Source organism: Melozone crissalis, unplaced genomic scaffold (assembly GCF_028551555.1).
Source record: "Melozone crissalis strain CALT ecotype California unplaced genomic scaffold, PUWL_Pcris_2 ptg000020l_1, whole genome shotgun sequence".
Classification (NCBI taxonomy): domain Eukaryota; kingdom Metazoa; phylum Chordata; class Aves; order Passeriformes; family Passerellidae; genus Melozone; species Melozone crissalis.
Window position 1 is genome coordinate 378,470 of NW_026535798.1, and position 17,193 is coordinate 395,662.

At 46.1% G+C, this 17,193-nt stretch overlaps 1 pseudogene; it reads left to right on the forward strand.

The window, feature by feature from the left end:
• Positions 1–17,193, forward strand: part of LOC128937653 (CUB and sushi domain-containing protein 2-like) — a 137,811-nt pseudogene that overhangs the window by 80,945 nt on the left and 39,673 nt on the right.

Consider the following 17,193-nt stretch of genomic DNA (forward strand, 5'->3'; position numbering starts at 1 on the left):
TTTCAAAGGAATCCGAGGGTGTTGAACACTTGTCTCCCTCAGGCTTTTCAAAAATGAGTCCTTAGATTTCAGTTTCTGCAGAGTTTTCCCCTGACGTTACAGTATGGGAGGGGAAGGCACCCTTGGGGTTAAAATTGGGATGAATGGGCACAGAAGAGATGCTGGTGTGTTCTTCCAAGGCATTTTTGGGGGGACTTTCAGCCAAATTTTCCATATCTGTACTGTGATTTCAGTAGAAGGATAACATTTCTCCATTTTTGGACTTGAAAAAGCTCTCTAACAGGTACTATGGCATTTCTAGACCAGCCCCACTGGGGTTTACCTGATATTTTTCCTGATATTTTTCTTTATCAAAGCTCACAGGACAATCCCACATGCTCACTCCTTCATGGAAAATGTTTCCAAGATTTATCCCATCATTTTTATCCCATCCCAGCTCATTTCCCACTCTGTAGCTGCTCTCAGACCTCCCCACAGGCTGTGCTCTCCCTGCTCTCATTCCATCCCAAATGTGGGAAGTTTGGTGGTTTCTCCAAGGTATTTTTGGGGGACTTTCAGCCAAATTTTCCATATCTGTGCTGTGGTTTCCTGGTGTGTCCCAGAAGGATGACATTTCTCCATTTTTGGACTTGAAAAAGCTCTCTAATCCCTACTATGGCATTTCTAGACAAGCCCCACTGGGTTTTACCTGATACTTTTCTTTATCAAATTCCACATGCTCATTCCTTCATGGAAAATGTTTCCAAGATTTATCCCATCATTTTTATCCCATCCCAGTTCATTTCCCACTCTTTATCTGCTCTCAGACCCCCTTCCTTTCACCCCAAATACGTGAGGGCCGATCTGGGAAACCTCCGAGCCCTCACAAAGAGCCTGCATAATAAAAAACTGACAGGAAAAATATCAGTCATGTTTTGCCACGGTGAGAAACACGAGCAGGCACTTTGAGCCTTAAAAAAGCAATAATTGATTTTTCAATCAGCTTGGCATTTAATGTGCTGGGAAGTGGAGTAAACACGACAGAGCCATTTAGGCCCAGACGTGTTTTCACCTCGTTACGGGCGAGCAGGCCTTGACAGGGACTTCCATAAATGCAGCAGGAAAGTGGAATTTCTCCCTCTCTCTCCCTCCTGGCTCTTCACTTATGGATTTTAGGAAGGTCCTGGTGGCATCCAGAGATCTCTTTGAGGTGTTTGACAGAGCCCTCACCTGGCAGAGCCACCACAACCTCATGTCCTACATGAGCCTCAGGGTCACTTCCCACTAAAATGCCCCACAAGGATTCTGTGCTGTCTCAATCCCCTCTGTCTATCACATCTCCTTTATTTTATTCCATTCCTGCTTCCCATTTGGTGCTTTGGAAGTCTGCGTGCTCTAAATTGTGAAAAACGCCAATCACTTGTTTTTGAAATTTTAAAAGTTTAATAGTAATAAAATGGTTATAAAAATAGTAATACAATTAGAATTAATTAACATTAATTCTATTCTATATAATAATTATTAATATTAATTAATAATAATTTGGACAAATTGAATTAGGAGAATATGAGACAATAAATACAAAGAGTTACAGACGGTCCGGGGACCTTTTCTGGGCAGCATGAGCCTGAAAAAGGACACAGTTAACAAACGATTAACCGTTAAAAAAAATAACCTGTTGCATATTCAAACACCTCATACATGATGCATAAATTCCATTCAAATACAGGATTCTGTCTGGGCAGTGTCAGCTTCTTCCTCTGAATCCTAACAGCACCTTTGAGGTGGGAAGAAGTTAGTTTCTTTTGATAAGAGGGCAATAAATTCTTTTTTTCTGAAAGATTTAGGTGTCCTGTGGCTGCTATCTCAATGCGAGTCCTTTCTTTAAAAAAGTATCCTACATAGCATAGTTTCTATTTTAACATTTTGTTATAACCTAAAACTATATTTAACACACTACTTAAGAGGATTAATCCAGCATTACTTCCTAACACAACACATATAACATTCATTTGAATATTTGCAAAAAGCCGATCATAAAATACGCATTTTTCACAAGAGGCTCACCCTTGGTGGTTTTCCTGCAGCTCCGTGTGGCGGGATCCTGACGGGCCCGGCTGGGGTGATCCTGTCCCCACAGTACCCAGAGCCATATCCCCCAGGGAAGGAGTGTGACTGGAAGCTGACAGTGTCCCCTGACTATGTCATTGCCCTGGTGTTCAGCGTGTGAGTACACAAGGGTTTGGTGCCATAGCCTTGGGGAGGGGACGCATGGTTTGGTGCCATGGCCACAGAGAGGGGAGGGAGGATCTGGGTGTGGATGTCTGAACTTTGGGAAGGAATCTGATGGAGCTGTCCCATGTCCCTGGATAATCTGTTCCCAGACATTTTTTGGGGAGGAGATCCTCTTATTCCAGCTGCAGTTCCTCTTTGATAGACAGAACATTGTCACATATTTTCTGGAAAAATCCAAAAATCCCTTTGGCCGGGATTCTTCTGAGAAGAATCAGAGAAAAAGGAAAACAATTCTTATCTGATTTGCTTCTCCTGTGTTTTGCTCACATGTGGAATGTGTTTGGAAATTGTTTACGCACAGGTGATTGTTTCATTGGATTCTGCTGTGAGTTGTTTTCACTCTTTGGCCAATTAGGGCCAAACTGTGTCAGGACTCTGGAGAGAGTCACGAGTTTTCATTATTATCTCTTTAACCTTCTATATTCTTTAGTGTAGTTTAGTTTGCATTCTTTAATATAATACAGTATCATAAAATAATAAATCAGCCTTCTGAGAACATGGAGTCAGATTCATCATTCCTTCCACCCCAGAAATAAATAGAACATGATGTGGCACAGCCCAGGAATCCCTGCAGCAGCTGCAGCTCTGAGACCAACCCCATCCCAACCCCTTGACTCCATCCCTACTCCTGGATCCCTCAGACATGGATAGAGGCAGGAATTTCCTCTGCCTGGCAGGATTTTGGAGCAGGAGCAGCCAGTCCCTGCCCCGGGTTTCCACATCCCAGAACATCAACGCGGAATTCTCCACTAATATGTCCTGACCCCAAGCTCTCCTCCTTTGCTTTTGCAGCTTCAGCCTGGAGCCTGGCTACGATTTCCTGCACATCTACGATGGGCCTGACTCCCTGAGCCCTCTGATTGGGAGTTTTTATGGCTCCCAGCTGCCAGAGAGGATCGAGAGCAGCAGCAACAGCCTTTTCCTGGCGTTCCGGAGCGACGCCTCCGTCAGCAACGCTGGCTTCGTCATCGAGTACACAGGTGAGGGCTGGGGGCTCAGCAGCTACCTGGGGCTTTCCCTCTGCTTATTCCCACATTATTCCACTTGTTGGAACAACTGGAGAGGCTCTAGGTGCTGTGGAAAACTCCTTCCAAGGGGAATTATTGTGTTTTGGCATCCCCAAAGCAGAGGGTGGAGAAAGGGAGGTGAAGAGGAGTGGAGTGAAACTGGAAAAGTGGTGCTCAAAAGTGTCCAAAATTTGTGCATCAAGACCCCACCAGCAGCTACCTGGGGCTTTCCCTCTACTTATTCCCAGATTATTCCACCTCTTTGGAACAAGGCTCTAGATGCTGTGGAAAGCTCCTTCCAGGGGGAATTCTGGTGTTTTGGCATCCCCAAAGCAGAGGGTGGAGAAAGGGAGGTGAAGAGGAAAGGAGTGAAACAGGAAAAGAGAAAAAGTGGTGCTCAAAGTGTCCCAAATTTGTACATCAAGACCCCACAGAGCCAGGAGAACCCAAGATTTCAGGATTTAAAGGTTGAGGATACAAATGTGTGATGAGCAGTGGGGGTTGACCAATCTGTGGCTTCCAAAACAGGGAATTGATGCTCTGAGGAAAAAGAAAATCCCATCTTTTTGTGCCCCATTCATTTGGATCTCCTGGTGCAGCTGCTGTGGACAGGAAACCATGGGATCACCTGATTTTTCATGCAGAGAAGCAAAAGCAAAACCTGTGGGCTTTACAGTTTCCTGTTTCTCCTTTCCACACCTTCCCCAAAATCTGAGAGCCCCTGATTTAATGCTTAAGCACACTTGAATTGTTCCCAGAGCCACTGCTCTCAGAAAAGCCCTTGTCTTTAATGAGCAATTTCCAAATGACAAAAGAGCAGGATTAATCAAAGCCTCTAATTATATTGCAGGCAGGGAAAAAAATTAAAGAAAAGAAAACCCCCCCAAAAAAAAGCTGTTAGAAGAAGGAAAAAAATATCTAAGTCCTGACAGCTCTGTAGTGTTCTCTGGAGTTTTTATGTGGAAATGGGATTTTAAACTCTGCAGGAAGAGAATTTTTCACTATCTACCTGCCAGGAGGGTGGAGCAAGGTGGGGTTTGGCCTCTGCACCCAGGGAACAGGGACAGGATGAGAGGGAGCAGCCTGAAGTTGTGCTATGGGAGGCTCAGGTTGGACATGAGCAGGAACTTCTGCATGGAAAAGGTGCCAGGCCTTGGAAAGGGTGGAATCCCCACCCCTGGAGGTGTCCAAGGAATAAATGAAAGAATCCCAGACTGGTTTGGGTTGGAAAGGACTTTAAAACCCATCCATGGGCAGGAACAATCCCACCATCCCAGATTGCTCCCAGTTCCATCCAGCCTGGCCTTGGACACTTCAGGGATGGGGAATCCAGGATTTCTCTGTGCCAGATGGAGATTCCTCCCCATCTCAAATATGATTTGTCCTTGTGGCTGGTGACAGGGTGGGGATGGGTCGCAGCTTGGACTCGATGGTCCTGAAGGGAATTTCCAGCCTCAGCGATCCTGGGGTTGTGTGAAATCAGAGTTTTGATTTGGCTTATGGTCCTTCAAGACCCCACTGAACCCAGGGGAACCCAGGATTTCAGGATTTAAAGGCTGAGGGTACAAATGTGTGATGGGCAGAGGGGGTTCCCCAGTCTGTGGTTCCCAAAACAGGGAGTTTGGATTTTGGGTGCCTGGGTGGGAACTGGAGCCTCCCTTCTCCCAGAATCCAAACCAAATCCCAAATCCACACCCTGCAAATGGTGCCAGTCCTTGTGAAAATCCCACACATTCTCAGGTGAAAAAAATCCTAAAAAAAATCCCATTGCACTTATCAAAGCAGCAGAGGAGCTGCGCCCGAGGAATAAAAATCCTAGGAAATTTGGTTTTTAACATTTTTTTAATATGTTTTTTAAAATTTTATCTCTTTCCCTGCAGAGAACCCCCGGGAGTCCTGCTTTGACCCAGGCTCCATCAAGAATGGCACCAGGGTGGGCACAGACCTGAAGCTGGGCTCCACCATCACCTTCTACTGTGATGGGGGCTACGACATCGAGGGGGGCCCCACCCTCACCTGTGTGATGGGAGGGGATGGGAAACCCACCTGGAACAAGCCACGCCCCACCTGTACAGGTAAATCCCACGGGAAGGGGCTGGGGGGAGGATCTGCCCAGAGCTGGACCCCTCAATGCATCCTCCATGGAAAAATGGGGGTTAATTCACAGGGGTTTTCTCAGTTTTTCTATAATTTTTTAGGGGTTTTACCAGGAATTAGATTTCATTGTTTTTCAGGGGTTTAACAGCTCTTTTTTTAAAGGAAGAGCTGATTTTGGGGAGTTTTCTTGAGGGTTTTCTTGGAGACAGACAGGAAACTGGACATGACTGATTCAGTGCCTGGCACAGGACAGGAGTCAGGAATCCTCTTAAACCTTGGCTAAACCTGATCCTTGCCAATCCAAACCCTCAGTCTTGGGTGTTGCTGAGCAGGGACAGAGCTCAGTGACAAAACAAGGGGTTTTTCCTTAGGGTTTATCTGTGGTTATTTTATTTTCTTTTCTGACTTCATGGTTTGCAGTCAGATTTGAGCTGAGAAGGGGATCAAGAGGCAGCTGGTGGGGGGAAGGAGTGAAATCCCTAATTTGGGAAGGCTGTGGCAGGAAAAACTGAGGAAAGGTGGCAAAAGGAGCTCATCCCCAGCTGTGAGTGGGGAACAGAGCAAATCCCACATTAGTTAGTGGTTTGATAATTCCAGCACAAACTCAGGGTGGGATAAACCTGATTTTTCCAATGAGAACTTTCAGGCAGCAGCACCTGGAGCAGGGGATGGTGGCTGGGGACATTTCCAGGCTCCAGGGATGCTCCATGATCCTTTTCCCTTGCAGCTCCCTGTGGCGGGCAGTACACAGGCTCAGATGGAGTCGTCCTGTCCCCAAATTATCCCCAAAACTACACCAGTGGCCATGTGTGCCTGTACTCCATCGTCGTGCCCAAGGACTATGGTACCATGCTTGGAATTTTTATGGGATTCTCTTCTTATTTGCTGGGTTTTTAATGATAATTTTTCTAAGTTCATCCAGAACTGGAGATAAGGAAGATGGGAGAGGAGGTAGCAGGAGAGGTAGCAGGAGGTGCTGTTGGGTGCTCTTTGTGCTGGAGTCAGAGAAAATTCTGGATTTGTCCAATTTTGTCCATTGCAGCTAATCAATAATTATAATTCCTCAGTGGAATTCTGCGCCTCGTGTTCCCTAGGCAGGGAAAGGGTAATGAGCCACAGGAAATTCCCAGTGGGCTGGGAATCAGTGGGAAAATGTTGAGTTAATGAAGCCAGGGGAGTCTGGTGCTGCCTCTGGAATTTGGGGATAAATAAAAGGCTCCCATTTTTCCAGGCTGTCACTCCCTGCCTGGAATAAAGGCAGCTGAAACGCAGGACAGAGGTTGTGCTGGGAAAAGAAATCCCAGTTTGGAATGTTGGGAATCCTGGGGGGTCAGGGCTTGGACTGGACGGTCCTTGGGGTCTGGTTCAGCTCAGGGGATTCTCTGAGTCCATGAAAATGCCTTGGCCCCAGAGGCTGGGTGTGGAGGGCGGTGTAGGGACAGCAATGGGGTGGCAATGGGATGACAGTGGGGACAGCACTGGGATTGAGTGAGGATGATGGTGTAATGACACTGGGGACAGAAGTGTGGTGGCACTAGGGACAACAGTGGGACAGTAGTATGGTGACATTGGGGACAGCAGCATGGTGATGCTGGGGACAGCAGTGGGATGGCAGTGTGGTGACATTGGGGACAGCAATATGGGGATGCCAGTGTGGCGGCACTGGGAACAGCAGTGTGGTGGCACTGGGGACAGCAGAGGGATGACACTGGGGACAGCAATATGGGGACGCCAGTGTGGTGGCACTGGGAACAGCAGTGTGGTGGCACTGGGGACAGCAGTGGGATGACACTGGGGACAGCAATATGGGGACGCCAGTGTGGTGGCACTGGAGACAGCAGCGTGGTGATGCTGGGGACAGCAGTGTGGTGACACTGGGGACAGCAGCGTGGTGATGCTGGGGACAGCAGTGTGGTGGCACTGAGGACAGCAGTGGGATGGCAGTGTGATGACACTGGGGACAGCAGCGTGGTGATGCTGGGGACAGCAGTGGGACAGCAGTGTGATGACATTGGGCACAGCAGTGTGATGGCCATGGGGACAGCAGCATGGTGGCACTGGGGACAGCAGTGGGATGGCAGTGTGGTGGCACTGGGGACAGCAGTGGCCGGTGCCAGCCCTGTCCCTGTCCCCACAGTGCTCTTCGGGCAGTTTGCCTTTTTCCAGACGGCGCTCAATGACGTGGTGGAGGTGCACGATGGCCCCACGGAGCACTCACGGCTGCTCAGCTCCCTCTCAGGCTCTCACTCAGGTAGGGAGCTGCTCCCTATCCCCTGTCCCTGTCCCTGCTGGAGACAGCAGCTTTGTCACAGCTGTCACCCAACACCCACTCTCTGTGGCTCATTCCTCCACCTCTGTGTCTCTCCTGTTTTCCCTCCTCCCCATCCAGGGGAATCTTTGCCATTGGCCACCACCAACCAGATCCTCATCAAATTCAGCTCCAAGGGTCAATCCACAGCCAAAGGCTTTCATTTCGTCTACCAAGGTGAGTTCAGGTGTGTTCTGGAAGTGTCCTCGGGTCGCTCCCAGGGGTGTCCTGAGTGTCCTGAGCTGCTTTTGGTGTCTGGGGGTTCTGAGCAGGGAATATCACAGGGAATTAGGATTCCTTTGGGAGCAGAGCTCTGGCAGGGCTGCTCTGGGTGCTTTGTATTCTGCCCTTTCATTCCCACTCAGCCTGAACCCTGCACATCCCAGGATTACCATCAGCCCCATCCCAGCGTCGTGCCCGGAGTCACACAGGGAATTTGGAGATTTATCTCCCAGCAATTCTCCCCAGTGGCATTTTTAGCACTTTCGCTGGGTGCAAGCAGCTGAAATCCCGTCTGGCAGCTCGGAAATCCTCCCTGTGTGCGTGTCACAGGCTCGGGGCTGTCACACTGCTGCCCCTTGATCCTTTCAGTAACAGCTTTGTGCTGCGCTGGGCGAGAACAACTCGGGGATTTTATGGGAGTAAATAGCAAATGATGCATGGAACAGTGGGAAAGCAGAAGGGATTTCTCACCCACGTGCTCCCTGGAGTTATCTGTGGGAACATCCAGGCTTGTGCTGCAAAGAGGGGACAGACACTGGCACGACCTGACCTGAGCCTTCTGCAGGGGTGAAGCAAAGCATGGTTTGGATTTTGGAGTAGTTGGAGATCTGTTCTCTTGAATTCCTGCCTAATGAGTGTGAAACAGCCGTGGTTGTGATTGTAATCTTCAAAGAGCTCAGCAGAACAAAGGTTTTGATGAAAGCAGGGAAGGTTTCCTCCTCCCTCCTGCAAGAGCTTGCACGGGAAGCAAGGGGAAAAGGGCGATCCTGATTTGGATCTGCCTGGCCAGACTCTAATTAGCTAAACACTCATAAATTTAAAGCAACTCAGAGGAAAATATTAATTGAATTCTTCCTTGGCAATAGACCTGGGTTTTTTTGATGGGTTTTTCTCCTCACTTACCTGCCAGACTCATTCCTGTCTTTGTAATTCCCAGTATTCAACAGGAAAATCAATAATTTTAGCACCATCACAACTTAAATCCCCCTTTTCTCTCTTTTCCAAAGGAGATTTTTTTCCCAATTACTGTTCCTTCATGACCATGAGGCCCAGGGAGCTGAGGAACCGAAAGGCTCCTGCATTGGGTGACAAAACAATGTTTTGGGAAGCCACTGCCAAATCCTTTGGTTCCCCTGGGTAAAAACAGCCTTTTGGTGTGGGGAAAGTTCTCTGGAAGGAGGCAGTGGGGGGATTCTGGATGTCCCAGCTGCTTTTATTTCAAGTATAGAATCATTAAATCATTAAAGTTAGAAAAAACCTCCAAGATCTTCAAGTCCAACCTTCATCCAGGTGCCCCCATGCCCACCCAGCTGTGTCACCAAGTGCCACCTCCACTCGGTCTGGCATGGAGCCACTTGAACTCAGATCACCTGAGCTGGCAGAACTGGGAGTGAAATGTTGTTTTTTTTCTCTTCTCAGTGGTCATGCTTGGATTCAGCTCACTTTTGGGGTTTAGGTGCTTTGGGATTTAGGAATGATCAGTCAATGGTCATGCTTGGATTAAGCCAATCTTTAGGATTTAGATGCTTAGGGGTTTAGGAGTAATCACTCAATGGTCATGCTTAGATTAAGCCAATCTTTAGGATTTAGGTATAATCAGTCAATGGTCATGCTTGGATTAAGCCAATCTTTGGGATTTAAATAAAATCAAGTTGTGGTTATGCTTGAATTCATCCTCTCTTTGTGATTTAGATACTTTGGGGTTTTGGATACAATCAGTCAGTGGCCAAGTTTGGATTTAGCCCCTCCTTGGGGTTTAGATACAATTGGTCAATGGTCATGTTTGGATTCAGCCCCTATACTTTAAGGTTTTAGATACAATCAGTCAATGGCCAAGTTTGGATTTAGCTCTTCCTTGGGATTTAGATACTTTGGGGTTTAAGTACAATCAGTCAATGGTCATGTTTGGATTCAACTCTGATACTTCAGGTTTTTAGATACAATCAGTCAATGGTCAAGTTTGCATTCAACCCCTCGTTGGGGTTTAGATACAGTCAATGGCCAAGTTTGAATTCAGCCCTTCCTTTGGGATTTAGATACTTTGGGGTTTAGGTACAATCAGTCAATGATCATGTTTGGATTCAGCCCCAATACTTTAGATTTTTAGGAACAGTCAATGGCCAAGTTTGGATTCAGCCCCTCCTTGGAGTTTAAATACTTTGAGATTTAGATACAATCAGTCAGTGGCCAAGTTTGAATTCAGCCCTTCCTTTGGATTTAGATACTTTGGGGTTTAGGTACAATCAGTCAATGGTCACGTTTGGATTCAGCCCCTCCTTGGGGTTTAGGTACAATCAGTCAATGGTTGTGTTTGGATTCAGCCCCTCTTTGGGGTTTAGATAAATCAGCCAATGGCCAAGTTTGGATTCAGCCACCCTTTGGGATTTAAACACTTTGGGGTTTAGGTACAATCATTCAATAATCATGTTTGGATTCCCCCCCTGACACTTCAGGCTTTGGGTACAATCACTCAACAGTCAAGTCTGCACCCAGCACCTCTCCGCATTCAGACGCTCAGTAATTCCAGTGTAAAACAGACAAATCTTCTCTCCACCATCTCCCTGCCAGCACTAACTCTGTTTTGCCTGTGTCCTCCCTGTGTGCCAGCCGTGCCCCGCACCAGCGCCACGCAGTGCAGCTCGGTGCCGGAGCCGCGGCACGGCCGGCGCCTGGGCAGCGACTTCGCCGTGGGCGCGCTGGTGCGCTTCGAGTGCAGCCCCGGCTACAGCCTCAGGGGCTCCCCTGCCATCCAGTGCCTGGCCATGCCCGGGGCCCTGGCCCAGTGGAACTCCTCCGTCCCCACCTGCATGGGTAGGTGCCACCTTGGTTTTTTTAAAGTTTTTCTGAGTTTTCTGGTGTTTGCGTTCTTGTCGCGCGCTTTATGTAAATAATTATTGTTCTGCGTTCTTTTATGGAGGAGGAGAAATTTTATGGGCTGTTGGTTTGTCCAGTGTCATTGGACAAGTGGCATTGTCACCCTCCAATCCACTGTCACTTTTGGAAATCTATAACTGTTAGAAATTAAAAGCTCTCTTTTTACCTTGAAAAGAGCAGCGTGTCCACGGAGTTTTATTTTAAGAGGAGAAATTTGATGGGCTGTTGGTGTGTCCAGTGTCATTGGAGAGGTGGCTCTTCCACCCTCCAGTACACTGCCACTTTTGGAAATCTATAAATGTTAGAATCAGAAATGAAAAGCTCTCTTTTTACCTTCACATCATTTTATTTCCTATAGCAACAGGTAGGTGGCACTGGGAGAGGTGGGAGCAGGGTGGGTGGCACTGGGAATGTTGTTGGGAGCTGTGCTGCTCTCTGGGTTGTCCTGAAAGGGGACAGGGGTTGGATGTTGGTGGTGTTTGTGGGTCTCTTCCAGCTTGAAGAAAAATCAACAGCAAAACAAAGCACTAATGAATTGAAATGTAAATGAATGAAATGTTCAAGACTTCTTTAGAACCTCTTGTGGTTCTGTCCAGAGAGGTTGTGGCTGTCCCATCCGTGGAAGTGTGCAAGGCCAGGTTGGACAGGGATTGGAACAATCTGGGATAGTGAAGGTGTCTGGGAGAAGGGATTTGGGGATCTTTAAGGTCCCTTCCCACCCAAACTGTTCCATGGTTGTCTGATAAAAAACAAAGCCCAGCCTGGCTCTGAATAAGAACAGTTTAACCCCAAATTCCAGGGAATTGACATTTTTGATCCAGTACTCTTGTGAGATCTGGGACAGCATCTCAAATAAATCAGATCTGGCTGAAAGCTGCTTTCACATCCTCTGAAGGAGAGGATGAAGATCATCCTCGTGTGCTCCCCACACCCAAGGAATGTGCCAAAAGTTGCACGAAAAAGTTACTGGAAAGAGGATTATTCCTAAAATCTCATCCTTAAATCACAACCAGCTCTCGATTTCTTGTAATTTTAACAATGTTTTTTTTTAGCAAAACCAATTCCTTGTGCTTTCCTCCCGGCAGTGCCCTGCGGGGGGAACCTGACGGAGAGGAAAGGAACCATCCTGTCCCCAGGCTTCCCTGAGCCCTACCTGAACAGCCTCAACTGCGTGTGGAAGATCACAGTGCCCGAGGGAGCAGGGATCCAGGTACAGCCAGGACAGACAGCAGGACACTCGGGGTGTGCTGCTCTCACATGATGGGAAATTGCTGTTCCTCGTAGGACAGGGATGGGTTGATGTGGAATTCTCTGGAATCAGGGATTTATTTATTTATAGCCAGGATTAGGCAGGGACTCATTGGTGACGTTTATTGTGACGGTGTTCACAGGGGTCTTAGGATGAGGGAAGAGATGAGGATCTGACTCCATGTTTCAGAAGGCTTGATTTATTATTTTATGATATATATTCTATTCTATTCTATTCTATTCTATTCTATTCTATTCTATTCTATTAACTATACTAAAAGAACAGAAGAAAGGATTTCATCAGAAGGCTAGCTAAGAATAGAAAAAGAAGGAATGATGACAAAAGCTTCTGTCTTGGACAGACAGTCTGAGCCAGCTGACTGTGATTGGCCATTAATTAGAGACAATTAACATGAGACCAATCACAGATGCACCTGTTGCATTCCACAGCAGCAGATAATCATTGTTTACATTTTGTTCCTGAGGCTTCTCAGCTTCTCAGGAGGAAAAATCCTAAGGAAAGGATTTTTCAGAAAATACCACGGCTGCAGCTTGTGACCAGGCAAGGAGCTGTGCCAGGGGAGGGGCAGGTTGGATTTAGGGAAAGGTTCTCCTTCCCCCAGAGGGTATTTGGGCACTGCCAGGGTCCCCAGGGCATGGGCACAGCCCCAGGGATGCCAGAGCTCCAGGAGCATTGCCAGGGAGGCACAGGGTGGGATTTAGGAAGAGCAGGCCCGTGGTCCCTCAGTGTGACCCTTACTCTGGCACAAAAGAGGGGGAATTTGAGTTAAATTTTAGTTTTTTATTGTGATTGTCCAGGGAGGCTGTGGATCCTCCAGCCCTGGAAGTGCCCAAGGCCAGGTTGAGTAGGCCTTCCAAGCTGTTCCACTCTTGGATAGTGGGAGATGTTCCTGCCCACAGCAGAGATTTTGGAACGAGATGAGTTTTAAAATCCGTCCCAAACACTTAAAATTCTTTGGGTCCCCCACCAGTGCTGAGGTCTGCACTTCCACATGTCACCAGGATCTGCTGTCACCCATCAGCTTCTCTGGGACTTCCAGGAGGGCAGAAAGCCCTTGGAGAAAGATTTTGGCTTTTCAGGACCTGAAACAGCTTCAGGGAGGGGTCTCAGTGCAGCCCCCAGGGAGGGAATGACCACGGAGCTGGAGCTGGATCCATCCTGGCTCCACTTCCCTCAGTGTGACCCCTACTCTGGCACAAAAGAGGGGGAATCTGGGTTAAATTGTAGTTTTTTATTATGATTGTCCAATGAGACTGTGGATGCTCCAGCCCTGGAAGTGCCCAAGGCCTGGTTGAGCAGGGCTTCCAACCTGTTCCACTCTTGGATAGTGGGAGATGTCCCTGGCCACAGCAGAGATTTTGGAACAACATGAGCTTTAAAATCCATCCCAAACTTAAAATTCTTTGATCCCACATTTTTGGGTCCCCCACCAGTGCTAAGGCCTGCACTTCCACATGTCACCAGGATCTGCTGTCACCTGGTCACGACCCATCAGCTTCCCTGGGTCTTCCAGGAAGGCAAAAAAAGCCCTTGGAGAAAGATTTTGGCTTTTCAGGACCTGAAACAGCTGCAGGGAGGGGTCTCAGTGCAGCCCCCAGGGAGGGAATGACCACGGAGCTGGAGCTGGATCCATCCTGGCTCCACTTCCTTTGCGTTCTCCATTATTAGATCTTAATTCCAGCATCGCTTTACCCCCTTTTTTGCGCAACAATTAAAGGTTAAACAACTGTAAATCAGGGAAGGAGGTGAAATTGAAGCTTTCTTGGTAACAGCACTCAGGAGCAGGATTTTTATGTAATCAGGGTAGAAGCTGGCACTTCTGCCATGAATTATTCATTCCCGGAGCAAACCTTCCTGAGTGAATTAATTTATACACGTGGCAGTAAATAGATGCAGATCCCTTGTGAATCCACATGTCAGACTAGAATTAGGACCTTAAAAATGTTTATTCCGTTAAGCTGGAGGAGGGGGGGAGAGAGGAGAATAAATAATTTAGGCGGTGTAAGAGCAAACAAAACGCTCATTCTCACTCAGCTTCCAATAATGTAAATCACGAGAGGGGTGTAATGAGGCAGGAAAAAAGGGAAAAAAGGGTCAGTGATGGCTCCGTGGGGGTCACTGAGATTCCTGCTGGGTGAACTCCGCTCACTTTCTGCTAAAAAAAATATTTGGGAGGAACTTTACAGCCGGTTTTATTACCCGGAGTAAATCAAGGAGGAAATGGCTTCAATGGCTGAAGTGGGGGCATTGATTTTGGTTTTATTATTTATTATTTTATTTGATTTTGGTTTTATTATTTATTTTCAAACGGGGGGTTTTGATTTGTTGTGCAGCAAGGCAGGGGTAAGTGGGGAATTGGGGTGGATGAGGAAATCAGGGAAGAAGATATGGAGAGAAAGGGAGAAGGTTCACACGTGTGTAGTCAAAGTTTGAGGGCAGTGAAATCTCCTCACTGCTCATTTTTCCCAATTTTCCAGCACTCTCCTTGTTTGGAGCCAAGCTGTACAACTCATTTATGCTCCTGATTTATCTTTGAGATTCCTTTTGGATTTGTTGGGGTTTTTTGCCTGCCAATTCAATTTGAGATACCCAATGTTGGAAAATTTCATCCAGACCTTTCAGCTTAAATCTGAATTTTCCCCAAAACAGGTGGTTTTTACCCAGGTTTTCTGCCTCACTCTCACCCCATTCACCAAACTCGGGTTTTTAATGGGACACTGAAAGCTTTGAACCATCAGCATTTAGGATTTAGGCAAAATCCTTGTTAATGGTAAACAAAGCTGAGCAATTCCTTGGAGATCCTCACTCAAGCACGAGCTGCTTTTCGGTATAAATGCAGATTTCCCAGCTCTGCTTTTCAGTATAAATGCAGATTTTTCAGCTCTGTTTTTCTGTATAAATGCAGATTTCTCAGCTCTCCTGATGTTTCTCATCCAAGGATTTGTGTTGTTGTTCCAACTAATGGAGCCAAGTGACTTCCTAAGGCCTCCAAACCTTGTGGGGCATGGCAGGGAAAGGTGAAATCTGAAAATGCACTCGAGTGATCCCTCTAAAAGCTGAGGAACAAGGCTGGAACTTGATTGGATTTTTAAAATCCTGTTGTTTAATGTGAGGTGGTTTTTGGGTTTATTTTATCTCCGGGGTGCTGCTGGTTGCTCTCATTTGAAAGGGCTCAAAGTCTTCAAGGATTTCTCCAAATGGGGGAAAAAAGCTGGGATTTTCAGCAGCTGTAAATGAGCTGGGCAGTTCCAGGAGCTCTGGAGCAGCAGCAGAAAATAACATTTCTATTTGGAAGTTTTGGGGGAAAAATAGCTGGAAAATCCCAGTGGGAACAGTCAAAGGCAGAATTCTCCAAATTTTGCCAGTGTTGAACCCTCGGAGTGTGTAAACTCAATTAGTGACCCTTTAATTGCTGTTAATTTGATTTATTCCTATTATTTCAAATTTTTTTTCCTTTGTTTTGTTTCTCTCTGCAGATCCAGGTGATCAGTTTTGTCACAGAGCAGAACTGGGATTCCCTGGAAGTGTTTGATGGAGGAGACAACACAGCCACCATGCTGGGGAGCTTCTCTGGTACGTGGCCCTCGAGCCCATCAGTTCCTGCCTCATTTCATTCACCTCACAAAATTAAACTTTAAAAAAGCATCAAAAGCCAGGAATGGATTTCAAGGGAATCATGTGCTCTGTTGGGTTGGGAATTACAATTCCAATTTCTACCTGTGGGAAGGGTTGAGAGGGAGCCTTAAACACAAAACCAGTGGAGTTTTATTCCTGGAAATGGGAATTCCCTCAGCTCTGCTGGGATGTGAGGCCACCACACCTGGCAAGGTGACCTGACCTTGATGTCCCCCAGAAAGGGTGAAAGGCTACAAAACAAACTCTTATTTTTCCTTGGAATTTTTGTATTTCCTTTGGAATCCTTGTGTTTTTCTTTGAATTGTGGCTTTTAGCAGAGCAGGCTCCAGGAGCTTTGAGAGCCTTTCAAATTCAGCACCACTGGCAGAACAATGGCCCAAAACCTCATTTATTTAACAAATGTGCCCAAAATGCCCTGAGCTAGGCAGGAGAAGGGTCTGGGATGGAGCTGCCTTGTCCTGCTGCTGCAGCAGCTTCCAGGGGATGAAGGAATCCCGAATTTTCCCAAATTTTCCCGAATTTTCCCAGACCTGCGCTCCACCCACGCTGTTTCCCATCCCTTGGTGCTTTTTGTCTGTCGGTGGCCAAGCTCCAGGGGCTGAAATCCAGGAAAGGATTTCAGGAAAGGCCCTGGGTATTTCTCAATTGGCCTCGTTAGAAAGAACCTGATCAAAACCAAGAGGAGCTCATTAAGTTGGAAGGACTTTGTGTTGTCAGGAAATCTCTGAGGAGGGGGAGAGAGATCCTCTCTGTGAAAAATGCCCATCAGTTGTTTTTAACATTTTAAAAGTTTAATAGTAAATGTATCATTAAATATTAAAATAATATTTTATATAATTATTTTTCTAATATATTTTATCTATTATAATAAAATATATTGTCTATAATATATAGTATATAATATATGATATATAATATATGATATATAATGTATAATATATTAATATAAAATAGTAATATATTATTATATAATACATATGTTATATATTATACATAATATTATATTATATATTAATAATGTGTATTAATATATAATATTATTATTTAAAGTTTTATTTTACAGATAATAAAAATAGTAACGAAATGGTTATAAAAATAGTAATATAATTAGAGTAATAAAAGTGTTGGACAATTTGGATTAGGACAATATGAGACAATAAAAACAAAGAGTTATGAACAGTCTGGGTATCTTTTCTGGGCAAAATAAGCCCGAAAAAAGGACCCACATTAACAGAGGATTAACCCTTAAAAACAATAACCTGTTGCATATTCATACATCTCATCCATGATGCATAAATTCCGTTCAAACACAGGATTCTGTGTGGTCAGTGCCAACTTCTTCCTCTGAATCCTGACGGCACCTTCATGGCTGAGCAGTCAGGAAGAATTTGATTTCTTCTGATAATGGACCAATAAATTATTTTTCTCTGAAATATTGAGGTGTCCTGTGGCTGCTATCTCATTGCAAGTCCTTTCTTTAAAAAAATATCTTACATAGCTTAGTT